The sequence below is a fragment of the Bubalus kerabau genome, chromosome 5 (assembly GCF_029407905.1).
Source record: "Bubalus kerabau isolate K-KA32 ecotype Philippines breed swamp buffalo chromosome 5, PCC_UOA_SB_1v2, whole genome shotgun sequence".
NCBI lineage: Eukaryota > Metazoa > Chordata > Mammalia > Artiodactyla > Bovidae > Bubalus > Bubalus kerabau.
Window position 1 is genome coordinate 29,250,040 of NC_073628.1, and position 11,306 is coordinate 29,261,345.

Below are 11,306 nucleotides of genomic sequence, written 5' to 3' on the forward strand. Positions count from 1 at the left end.
CAGTCATGTCCAACTCCTAGCGACCCCATGGACTGCAGCCTACCAGGCTCCTCCGCCCATGGGATTTTCCAGGCAAGAGTACTAGAGTCGGGTGCCATTGCCTTCTCTGTAAGTAAGTCTATGCACATGCTAAATATAAAAGTTAATATTTGGGAACTCTGGGGTTTTCATGTTATTGTTTATTTGCTAAGTCATGTCTGACTCTTTTGTAGCCCCTTGGACTGTAGTCCGCCAGGCTTCTCTGTCCCTGAGATTTCCCAGGCAAGCCTATTGGAGTGGGTTGCCATTTCCTTCTCCACATGTCCAAGTGGATATGTCCAAATACCAGGCTCTGCCTATCTTCATGCTAGTTCAGAGGACCAACACTAGCAGGTAATCCGTGATTTTTGTTGACTGAGTCTAATCATATGGGCACTTAGGTGGTTCTCTTAGGAATTTCAACGGTTATACTCAGGCTCCAAACACCATTTGTTTACTGGAGTTAACTTTTCCTGAAGTACCTTTTGCTCAAGGTATTTGGGAAAGACCATGTGCAAATTGAAAGTACAAAGGAAACCACTGACAGAGTGAACGTAACAGAGCAGAAGCACAAAGAGGACAAGAAACACTATGCATTGAGGTTCAGACAACATTTGGATGATAATAATCGCAGGTACCATCTATTGTACCATTACTTTACACCAAGTTTTGTTATATGTAAACTTTTTCAATCATTTGGGCCTCCTCGATGGCTCAGTGGGTAAAAAGAATCTGCCTGCAATGCAAGAGACACAGGAGACAAGGGTTCGATCCCTGGGCCTGGAAGATTCCCTAGAAGAGGAAAATGGCAACCCACTCCAATATTCTTACCTAAAAAAATCCCATGGACAGAGGAATCTGGTGGGGCTACAGTCCAAAGGCTTGCAAAGAGTTGGACACAACTGAGCATCATTACAAGATTACAGAGATATTTCAGTTAGTCAAGACCAAGGAAAGCAGAGTCATTGTAAGTATTAAAGAATGCAGATTTGTTATATGAATTATTTCTGGCACAAACATGGGAGGAGACAGGAAAGTGAAAACCTGGAAGACAAGGGTGGGAAGGAATAAGAGAAACCACTGCTAACCAGCCAGCCTGATGCCTGGCACAGGCAGAGACAAATCAGAGCTTGCAGATAAGCGCAAGAAGCCAAACATATCTGCCACTAAAGCAGAGTTGCAGAAAGCGAAAGTGAAATTGTTTGTCGCTCAGTTGTGTCTGACTCTTTGCGACCCCATGGACTGTAGCTTGCCAGGCTTCTCTGTCCATGGGATTCTCCAGGCAAGAATACTGGAGTGGGTTGCCATGCCCTCCTCCAGGGGATCTTCCTGATCCAGAAATCAAACCTCCTGCACTGCAGGCAGATTCTTTACTGTCTGAGCTACCAGGGGATTTGCTTTCTGGGAAACAGTTGCCTCTCTGTAGTTCCTGCTTTTGTGAGTCCACAGCCAAGCACTTGGTTGCTGGCCTGCTACCACTGTTGGTCGTCAAAGCCAGCCTCTAGTAAGAGGAGTTAGCTGTGGAATGGAGGATTGAGAGGGCACGCTGACACTGCCAGGCATTTCCACACTCGTTCACTACGACGTCAGATCGTGGTGATCTTCTGAAAGGAATGACTTCTGCTTCACTTCACCTTCCTAATTCCAAGCATATTCCTCTTATGACCAACTCTATCCATATTGATCTTAGGAAATATAGATCTTAGCTTTAGCCAAGTATATACAGAACAAAGCCACACAATATAATTTCCCAATTTACAGATGAGAAAAAGATCAAGCTGGTGATAACTATTTGCCCAGGTTGTTATACACTTCATACTGTATACCCAGGTGCATCTGATGCAAGCTGTTTCTTAGCAGCATTCTATGGCTATCTTCATGGATATTTCTTTAAAGGGCTTTGTGGTTCCAGGTCTACGTTGCAGCATTCGACCTGTTTTCTTGAGGGGTTTATGTACTTTTGTAATCAAGCAACCTCATGTATAGTTTTAGTGAAGATTAAATGAGGCTGTATAGAGAGTGTATTTAATAATACTTTGCCTATGAGCTCTTGGTAGCTCGTGGCGATTGGTATAATGATATCTCTGATAATGATGAATCGTCTTTACCTTCAGGCAGCTTAATAAAGGAAAAGGCATGAGCCAGAGATTCTGGACAAAAGTTTAGCTTTGCTATTTAATCTCTGCTCTAGTCAAGACCTGTGAATTTCACTTTAAAAAAAAAAAATCCCTAAATGAGGATAATACTCTCTTCTCTGACAAGTTCCCAGGATTTTTGTGAAGATAATACATATATACATATTTGTGTATATCTGCATATTTTATATATATATATATGTTATTTGTTGCAACGGTGTCTCCTGAGCCTGTTCTCCTCTACCTTTGAGAGTGGTTTGGCCCCTTCTTTTTTAGAGTTAAGCCTCTAACTGTAACAATCTCTATTATCCAGGGAGGTTTTGAAGAAAACACAAGGAAAATGTGTGCAAAATGTAATCTACAAACCAAAATGAAGCAATATGATCCCTGGATCACCTCCCTTTTGATGACTTCCTTTAGAAAATATTAAAAAGGTAAGCTTGTTGCTGTGCCCGACTCAGTCTACTCCCACCCCACCCTGACAAAAGCTTTGAGCTGGGCTGTCTCTGCAAATTCTCTGAGCCATTGCCGCTGTCTCCACATTCTGCCCCCTCACCTGGGCAGAGGGAGATTTCAGGGTGGTTATCTCTGAGTTTCCCATTCCTTGAAGGAAGCTGTATTTCTAATCTGCAGCGTGACGACCTTTTGCTTACCCTGTTAGATAAAAATCACAGGCCCCCTTATCAGCACAGAGCTGAGAGGAGGCTTGCAAATTGAATATAGACTTTACCTGTGAGCGGCATGAAAAGTCAGCTAAAACTAGGGCATCCTTGCATGTAACATTCATCGCCAGTATGGTGTTTCTCTAACCATAGCTCGCACCAGCATTTGGAATGCAATTATGCCTCCTTCAAATTAAGAATTTAGCAACATCTCCACTCTAGAGGATTTACAGAAGAAAGTAATTTACACTGCAATCTTTGTTGTGGTTTAAAAAAAAAAAATAAGGAAAGGAAATGCATGGGATATTGCCTCATCACAGACAGCCAAGCATTTTTACCTGGGCTGTTTTTCCTCTAAAGAACTGAAATAACATTAGCATCCAGTGTGTCTCAGGTCTCTTAACAACGTGTGCGGCCATACTCACCACACTCTGCAGGGCAGCAGGTGTCATGATATGGTAGAAAGTATGTGGATTATTTTTTGGCCAGTTCGACTTGAATTCCCGGATCCAATCTTCTTTTCTGTATAATTTTGTGTTTTTTTCTTACTTATGCTTTTCCTTCAGAGAACACTGCCAACTTCAGAGTTTCCATCTTTTTGAAATACATATATATATACATAGATATTCTGATAAAGAGTAAGAGCTGAATATGTCTTTGCTTCCTCCTTTTCCTGCTCTCCTTCTAGAGCTGTAAATGGAGAGACCAGCTTTGTGAACTGGTAACTGGTTTGCACTCAGTAACACCCCAGGAACCTCTGAGAAGTTTCTTAAGAACTCTTTTGAACCCGAGTCTCTGGACTCAAGACAAAGGCAAAAAAAAAAAAAAAAAAGACAAAGGCTCAGAACAGCAAGGACTCTGTAGCTACATCTCTGTGTGATGATATTGAATGCAGACTAAAGACAGAGCAGGCTGTGCTGATCATTAAATATGCACCTATAAGCACGAAAATTAGCTTGGGTCATAACTGAAATTCCCAGCAGTCCCCAGGCCTTCTGAAAGAAGAAATGGATTATCAAATCTTCTCCAAATAGAAAGAGGAGTCAGGTGTTAGGTACCCGAGCTAATTACCTAAGAAGATCACCTGAGGCTAAATCAAGTGTTTTCTGATTAGCAGACAGTGCAACAGCTCTAATCTAATAAATCGATCAGGGATGATCCTCAGAATGAGAGCTGTGAGAGGGAGAAAGGTCCTTTTTCTGTCTGAGACCATGCTGAGGACTGCCATCATCCAGGCCTCCTTTGTCTGGATTCGTAGCACCTGGAGGAAAGCTAAGAATACACACATTTGCCTTTGAGAATCACATGAATTGAAGAGGTTAGTTAATCTGGAGCTCTGAAGCCTCTTCAGGAGGCTTCAAAAGGAGAGTAGTTAATTAGTTTGCAGTGAGATGTCTAGGTGCTCAGAAAAGGGAGTGGAGGACTCTTACTGCATGGCTCTCACCTGCTGCACTGATTTGTCCTGCATTACCTTCCTGCTGCTGCTGCTGCTAAGTCGCTTCAGTCGTGTCCGACTCTGTGCAATCCCATGGACTGTAGCCTACCAGGCTCCTCTGTCCATGGGATTTTCCAGGCAAGAGTACTGGAGTGGGGTGCCATTGCCTTCTCCGCATTACCTTCCTGGGGCAGGCAATCCATTTCCATCTTTCAGCATCACTGGGCTCTGCTTTATGATTGTAGGACTGTGACTGTACAAATCACCTTTTTGCAGGAAGAAGGATAGACTTGCTCCTTCTTTTCATTCTCCTGTTCTTGTGATTGTCACGCCATCACCCTGGAGGCAGCAGTTTCTTTCATAGAAGCAGCTGCATCTGCTTTTATGGTCTCTCCAGGACTCACAGAAATAGCCTCATTGAGCCCTCTCAAAGATATCCATAGCAGCATCACCCCACAGGACCCTCCTAGTATCCTGAGCTACCAGCACATGCCAAGCAATAGTTCTGAGTTTCAACTCCAAGTAGCCCCTCCTTCAGGCTTTAATAAGTCCCACATCTTGCCTTTGCTTCAGTCCAGAGTGGCTGCTTCCTGCAGTTATTTCCTTAGAATTCTCTCTCTTTTTTTACCCTTTTTTGTCACCTAGCTGCATGAATTCTAGTTAACCGTCTTGTATAGTAAATTACTTCCATTAAAATTGCTATGCGATTTCTATATCCCCTCACATTTATAGAAATTGGTACCCAAAAAACCCAAGACCACCCAAGACAAGGTTGTGAATTGGTTTGGAAGTGTCCTTGAATTTGAAAGCAGAGTTAGGCACCTTGCCAGTAGGAAATGAGATGCTAGTAATGCATGGCATGCAGTGGCATCACAATTAATCAAGCTGTCACTTGCACTAAATGGTAATAATTGTGCCTACTGAATAGTTCTGCCTCCTGATGGGACCCTAAATGATATACTTTATTTTGGGAGTCTCTTCAATAGGAATTTTACCTGCCTATGGCTTTCCTTGACTTTCAGAATAAAATCCAAACTTCATCTCATGGCTTTTACTTCTCCATGTCCATTTCCAACATTGGGTCCTGCCCATTTCCCCCTTCCTTACAAATCTTCAGTCTTCCTTCTTACCCTAAGGAGAGGAAGTTTTACCTCACCGATGGGCCTATGCCATAGTGGGTCCCTCCAGCTGCAATGCTCTCTAGCTGATCTTTGTATGACTGGCGTACTCTCATTATTCAGAATGTAACTCTAAGGTCACTTTATTGGAAAGTCCTTCCCTGAGCAGACAACTGCTGGAAAACATGGTCAACACTTTTTCACTTGAATATCACTCAAATTAACTGAGAAAAAATAGAAAAATATCATTGTATTTCAAACAAATTACAAATAAGTAATGCAGACAAGAACATACAACTGTTAATCATTGTTTAAATAATTGAAATGCCTATTTAGTTTCAGACAAATGAAATTAAATGAGCTTCCCTGGTAGCTCAGCTGGTAGAGAATCCACCTGCAATGCAGGAGACCCCAGTTAGATTGCTAGGTTGGGAAGATCCCCTGGACGAGGGCATGGCAACCCACTCCAGTATTCTTGCCTGGAGAATCCCCATGGACAAAGGAGCCTGGAGGGCTACAGTACACAGTGTTGCAAAGAGTTGAACATGACTGAATTACTAAGCACAGGAAATGTTCTTTTGGAGCTTCCCAGGTGGCACTCATAATAAAGATCAGATCAGATCAGATCAGTCGCTCAGTCAACCCACCTGCAAATGCAGGAGAGAAAGAGAAGTAGGTTCGATCCCTTTTACTTTATGTATTGTCTTTTTGTAAGTAAAAACTTCCCTTTTTTTTTTTTGAAGAGGACAGGGGGTCAATAAACAAATAGCACTGAGAAATCAACAATGCCTATCAGATCTTTATCAACTTACCATGTCTTCCAACATTTGCTCCTGTCATTCTTCCAGAACAGAACTGAGCCCATTAGGAATGCTTGTTGAACTTGTAAGTATGTAGAATTAGTGTTGGTTAGAATTCTATAAGAATTGTGCAATTTCAAAAGTTGGGGACTTCCCTGGTGGACCAGTGGTTAAGAATCTGCCTGCCAACACAGGGACACTGATTTATCCCTGGTTCCAGAAGATTCCACATGCCGCGGAGCAACTAAGCCCATGTGCCACAATTAGTGAAGCCCATGTGCCCAGAGCCCATGCTCTGCAACAAGAGAAGCCACTGGAACCAGAGGCCTGTACACCACAAGGAAGAGGACCACCCCACTGCAACTAAGACAAAGTCTGCACAGCGGAGATGACCCACTACAGTCAAAAAATAATAATGAAATAAAATTTTTAAAAAGTTGAAAAGTTAGAAGTAAAAAATAACACTAAGAAAATATGGCAAAGTTAGGTATTTGCATAGGCAAACTTGAAAGAGGTCTTTAAAATGAGCAAAAACACTTGGAATTAACTATCCCTTTCGTAACAGGACAGGTACATATTTAAAAAGTAGGTGAATTTGAAGATGCTCTTTTAACATTAATATGAAAAGAACCTACTGGATTAGTATTAACAAGAGAAGGGATGGGAGTTTACATTAGAGAATCTTGTTGGTTCCAACAGCTCCTGACGCCCTCTGGAAGCCCCAGCACTACCCAGAGTCCCTGGCAGCCCTTCCAGACGTTCATCCCACTCCAAACATCACAGTGGTAGAAAGCACTTGGAATCCTGCAATTGACACAGCTGGGGGAAGCTGGAAGCAACAAAAAACAGAAACACAGGGAGGTTGGCAATTAAAAAAGGAAAGCTCAGATTTCTTGGCAGGTGTTGGTCAGATAATACATGGTAAGAGATTCCTTATTCATTCACAAAGCCCAAATGCTCAGCCAGGCGGCCTTCTATTCTGCCAAAAAGGCAGAATGACATTTATGGAAAGATTTTCTTTTCTTAATTCTGGAAGATTTCTAAAGACATACGGCTGTGAGTTGCTCTTCCCACAACTCCTAGATTCAACTTAGCATATCTTAGAGCTGTCACATAAACTTCCTGTATTGCATCACTTTGTAAACATTAGAAGCATAGGTCATTTAACAGACATGTGTAAAAATGATAAGATGCTGAAAATGCTGACTTAATTCTCCACCAAGTACTTGCCACCACCATACATATACACACTTGCTATGCTTTATAATTAAATTATCTAAAAACAACTTCCATATTGGCTACTTTGCCTGGTAATCTGGTGATAGGCCAGTTATATCTCCATATTAATATGGAACAGATTTAACCCAAGGTCTTCCTTCCATATAGTCTGATTGAATTGAGTTAGGATTAGACTTTAAAATTCACTTCTGAGAAAAAACTCCCATGAGCAAAAACAAAAAAAGAGACTCCAGCTATATTAAAAAAAAAATAGTTATAAAATAGGAGAAGGCTCTTGAGAGTCCCTTGGACAGCAAGGAGATTAAACCAGTCAATCCTAAAGGAAATCAATCCTGAATACTCATTGGAAAGACTGATGCTGAAGCTCCAATAATTTGGCCAGCTGATGCTAAGAGCTGACTCGTTGGAAAAGACCCTGATGCAGGGAAAGATTGAGGGCAGGAGGAGAAGGGGGCGACAGAGGATGAGGTGGTTGAATGACATCACCATCTCAATGGACATGAGTCTGAGCAAACTCCGGAAGACAATGAAGGACAGAAAGGCCTGGCGTGCACAATCCATGGAGTCACAAAGAGTCAGACACAATGAAGAGAGTGACTGAACAATAACAAAAATAAAATAGGAGAGATCTATATCTCTATTAGGCTTATTTCTAGCTGACAATATTCCATCCTATTTAACATGTAAGACCTATTTTCAAAAGAGAAAACTTCCATGGGAAAGGCAAGGGTAAGGAAGAGTTTGGTTGTCTCTAGCAGATTATCTTTGAGTCACATGTTTTCTCTTTGTTCTGCAAAACCAGAGTATTTGTGTTTTCAAAGTTAATAGAGACAAGAATTTAGAGGCACTTAAACCATCCAAATTTCCTTCTGAAATTGGAGGATAGATCTTTTGGTTTATATGAAAAACAGTGTTATAAAATAGGAGAAGGCTCTTGAGAGTCCTTTTATTTATAAAATAAAATCAGATATTTTACCTTATAACCCAAACAGTTTGTTGTTGTTTTGTCACTAAGTTGTGTCTGACTCTTTTGCGACCCCATGGACTGTAGCCTGCCAGGCTCCTCTGTCCATGTAGGATTCCCCAGGCAAGAATACTGGAGTGGGTTGCCATTTCCTTCTCCAGGGAATCTTCCCCACTCAGAAATGAAACCTATGTCTCCTGCATTGGCAGGCAGATTCTTTACCACTGAGCCACCTGGTGAGCCCACAACCCAAACAATAGAAACTTCTATTTATTTTTAGTTTGTTTATAGGTTGGATTGAACACTGCCCCTTTTGTTCTCAAAAGGATTTAAGATAGTTGAAATATGCAAACATCTTAAATGCAGGAACTTTAAATAGAGAAGACAACAGAGGCAAAAGGAAGGGGAGATATCAAGGTAGGATCAAAACGGAGTTTAAGTTTGCTTCTTAACTTTCATTAGAGAATACAACTGTGTTCAATCTCTTTAGCAACCAATGGACATAAAGAAACATAACCATCTATGTGGTTCAAAATGGCCACAAGATGGAAAATGAACTCAATGACTTTAGAAAAGAGTATTACCTGGGAGAAAATGACACATTTTCTCCCATATTTTTTAAAGAAAGGATACCCTTCAACATAATGAATGAAGTCTTTATTTTAAATATAAGTTTCAAAGTACTGTTTCACTTAAGGCTTCTCAATGTAGGCTAGCAGCCATCATTCCAATTATAAACCCATTAAACCACTTACAATTTACCAAAGAGAATTTGAGGTTGAATGATATGATGCAGCAAAAGAATGAGATTCTAAGGACCCAGCTCAGGAAAAAGGTAGATAATACATAATTTAGACCAGTGGTTCTTGCCCTGACTGCACATTAGAAATGTGAGTCGATTAAAAAAACTGCTGACGAACATGTGCCATCCCTGATAAATTAAATTATAACCTCTGTAGGTGAATTCCACAGAAAGGTATGTTTTTCAAAGTTTCCCAGATGAGTCTAATGTTGTTTCCAGAAATTATTGAGAAAAATGAATGAGCTGCAAAGCCTTTGGTCAATGCCCATACAGAGTAAATTTTAGCCACATTTTAGAAATTGGGTATGGTGGATCTGAAATTTTATTCTGTGAAAAGTACTAGGAGCACACTTAGTTATACTGCGAGATGAGCAAAGAGCCCTGTGCTACGACTGTTTTCATCTAAAACTGGATGATCAAAACACAGATTTTCTGTGCAGAGGGAGTTCAGTTCAGTCGCTCAGTCGTGTCTGACTCTTTGCAACCCCGTGAATCGCAGCACGCCAGGCCTCCCTGTCCATCACCAACTCCCAGAGTTTACCCAAACCCATGTGCATTGAGTCGGTGATGCCATCCAGCCATCTCATCCTCTGTCATCCCCTTCTCCTCCTGCCCCCAATCCCTCCCAGCATCAGGGTCTTTTCCAATGAGTCAACTCTTCGCATGAGGTGGCCAAAGTACTGGAGTTTCAGCTTCAGCATCAGTCCTTCCAATGAACACCCAGGACTGATCTCCTTTAGGATGGGCTGGCAGAGGGAGTACCTATGGACAAAGCCAAATCCCTCCTAGGGAAATGAGTACTGGTAAAAATATGGGGATGAATAGCTGCTGCCTTCCCTCACAGGAGGGGAGCTCATTCCTGTTCACAGAGCACTTTCACACCCATAGTATCAATTGAGCCATATAAAGGATTTGAAGAGGATGCAGTATCATTAACATTTTATCAATTATTTAACAGCATTCCAAGAAGCCAAGTCATTTGCCTAAGATCAGTTAGCTGGTACAGACCAAGAACTAGAAGTCACCTCTGCTGACAACTAACTCAGTTATTCTTGAAACAGGTATTTCATCCCTCTGACTTCAAGCCTCCAAAACTTGCTCTGCTGGATCAATCCTAGGGAAGATGCTGAAGAAAGAGGAAAACAAATGAATGTCTTTTGATTCCAGGTCTTCCTTCAGCTACTGTCTCATGACTCTGCTCCCCCCCTCTGTAGAGCGTCATGAGAGCCTTATCCACACTATTTGTCTCTCCTTCGTCATCTCTTGGTCTCTATTAATTGTAACCTAGTTAAAGCTTTAGTTAGCACTGCACTGAACAGGTCTGGAAAATTCACTGTGGTAGCCAGCCTCCAAAACAGTCTCCCATATTCCCCAAATTCTGCTGTTTAGTCTCTGTGTCCCGTTTCAAGTTGTGCCAAGGTTGGTCTGTATGACTAACACACAGGGGAATTATGGTATATCACTTCTGAGATTAGGTTGTAAAGACTGTGGCTTTCATGTTGGGCATGAGTGTTCTCTCTTTCTCTCTTGGATCATTCACTCTGGGAGAAGCCAGCTGCTACGTTGTGAGAACACTCAGTCCATATGGAAACTTCCCACATGGTGAGGAGCAGGTAGCAAGGAGCTAAGCCTGCCAGTGGCCTGGTGAGTGAGCAGCATGTCGGATCATCCACAGAGAACCCTCAGATGACTGCAGCCCCAGCCAATTATCAATCAAAACTACAACCTTATGAGAGACCTTGAGCCAGAGCCACCCCGCTGAACAGCTCTCAGATTCCTGACTCTCAAAAAAACATGTGTAAAAATAACAAATGCTTGTTGTTTTTAGTTACTAGGTTTTAGTACCCCATCCTCCTTCCCACATAGCCCATCTGGGCACCTTCTCTGTACCTCTTTTCCTCTTGAGCTTCGGTGGTTGATCCTGATACTTCATATTTAATTGGAATAAAATATTAATGAGTCAAGAGCCTCACCAAGTTTGTTTTTTTCCTTAACTACACCCTTGTCTATGGATGGCTGTATAAGTCAATAATAAATTTTTGAATGACTCTTTGTTGCAAAATGTCTCCTCATTTGTTTTCACTTGGTTATTCATGATTATTCAAGATTTAACTCCAGCATGTTCTCTTCAAG

The 11,306-nt window shown here is 41.7% G+C and overlaps 2 long non-coding RNA genes across 2 annotated transcripts; both read left to right on the top strand.

The window, feature by feature from the left end:
• The first annotated feature begins 5,765 nt into the window (after positions 1-5,765).
• Positions 5,766-6,995, top strand: LOC129653815 (uncharacterized). The gene is made up of 3 exons (XR_008715218.1): positions 5,766-6,253; positions 6,363-6,753; positions 6,868-6,995. It is a non-coding gene; the product is annotated as an uncharacterized LOC129653815 (long non-coding RNA).
• Positions 6,996-7,006: 11 nt separating this feature from the next.
• LOC129653816 (uncharacterized) lies at positions 7,007-11,057 on the top strand. Its single transcript, XR_008715219.1, has 3 exons — positions 7,007-7,089; positions 10,235-10,340; positions 10,725-11,057. It is a non-coding gene; the product is annotated as an uncharacterized LOC129653816 (long non-coding RNA).
• Positions 11,058-11,306: the final 249 nt, after the last annotated feature.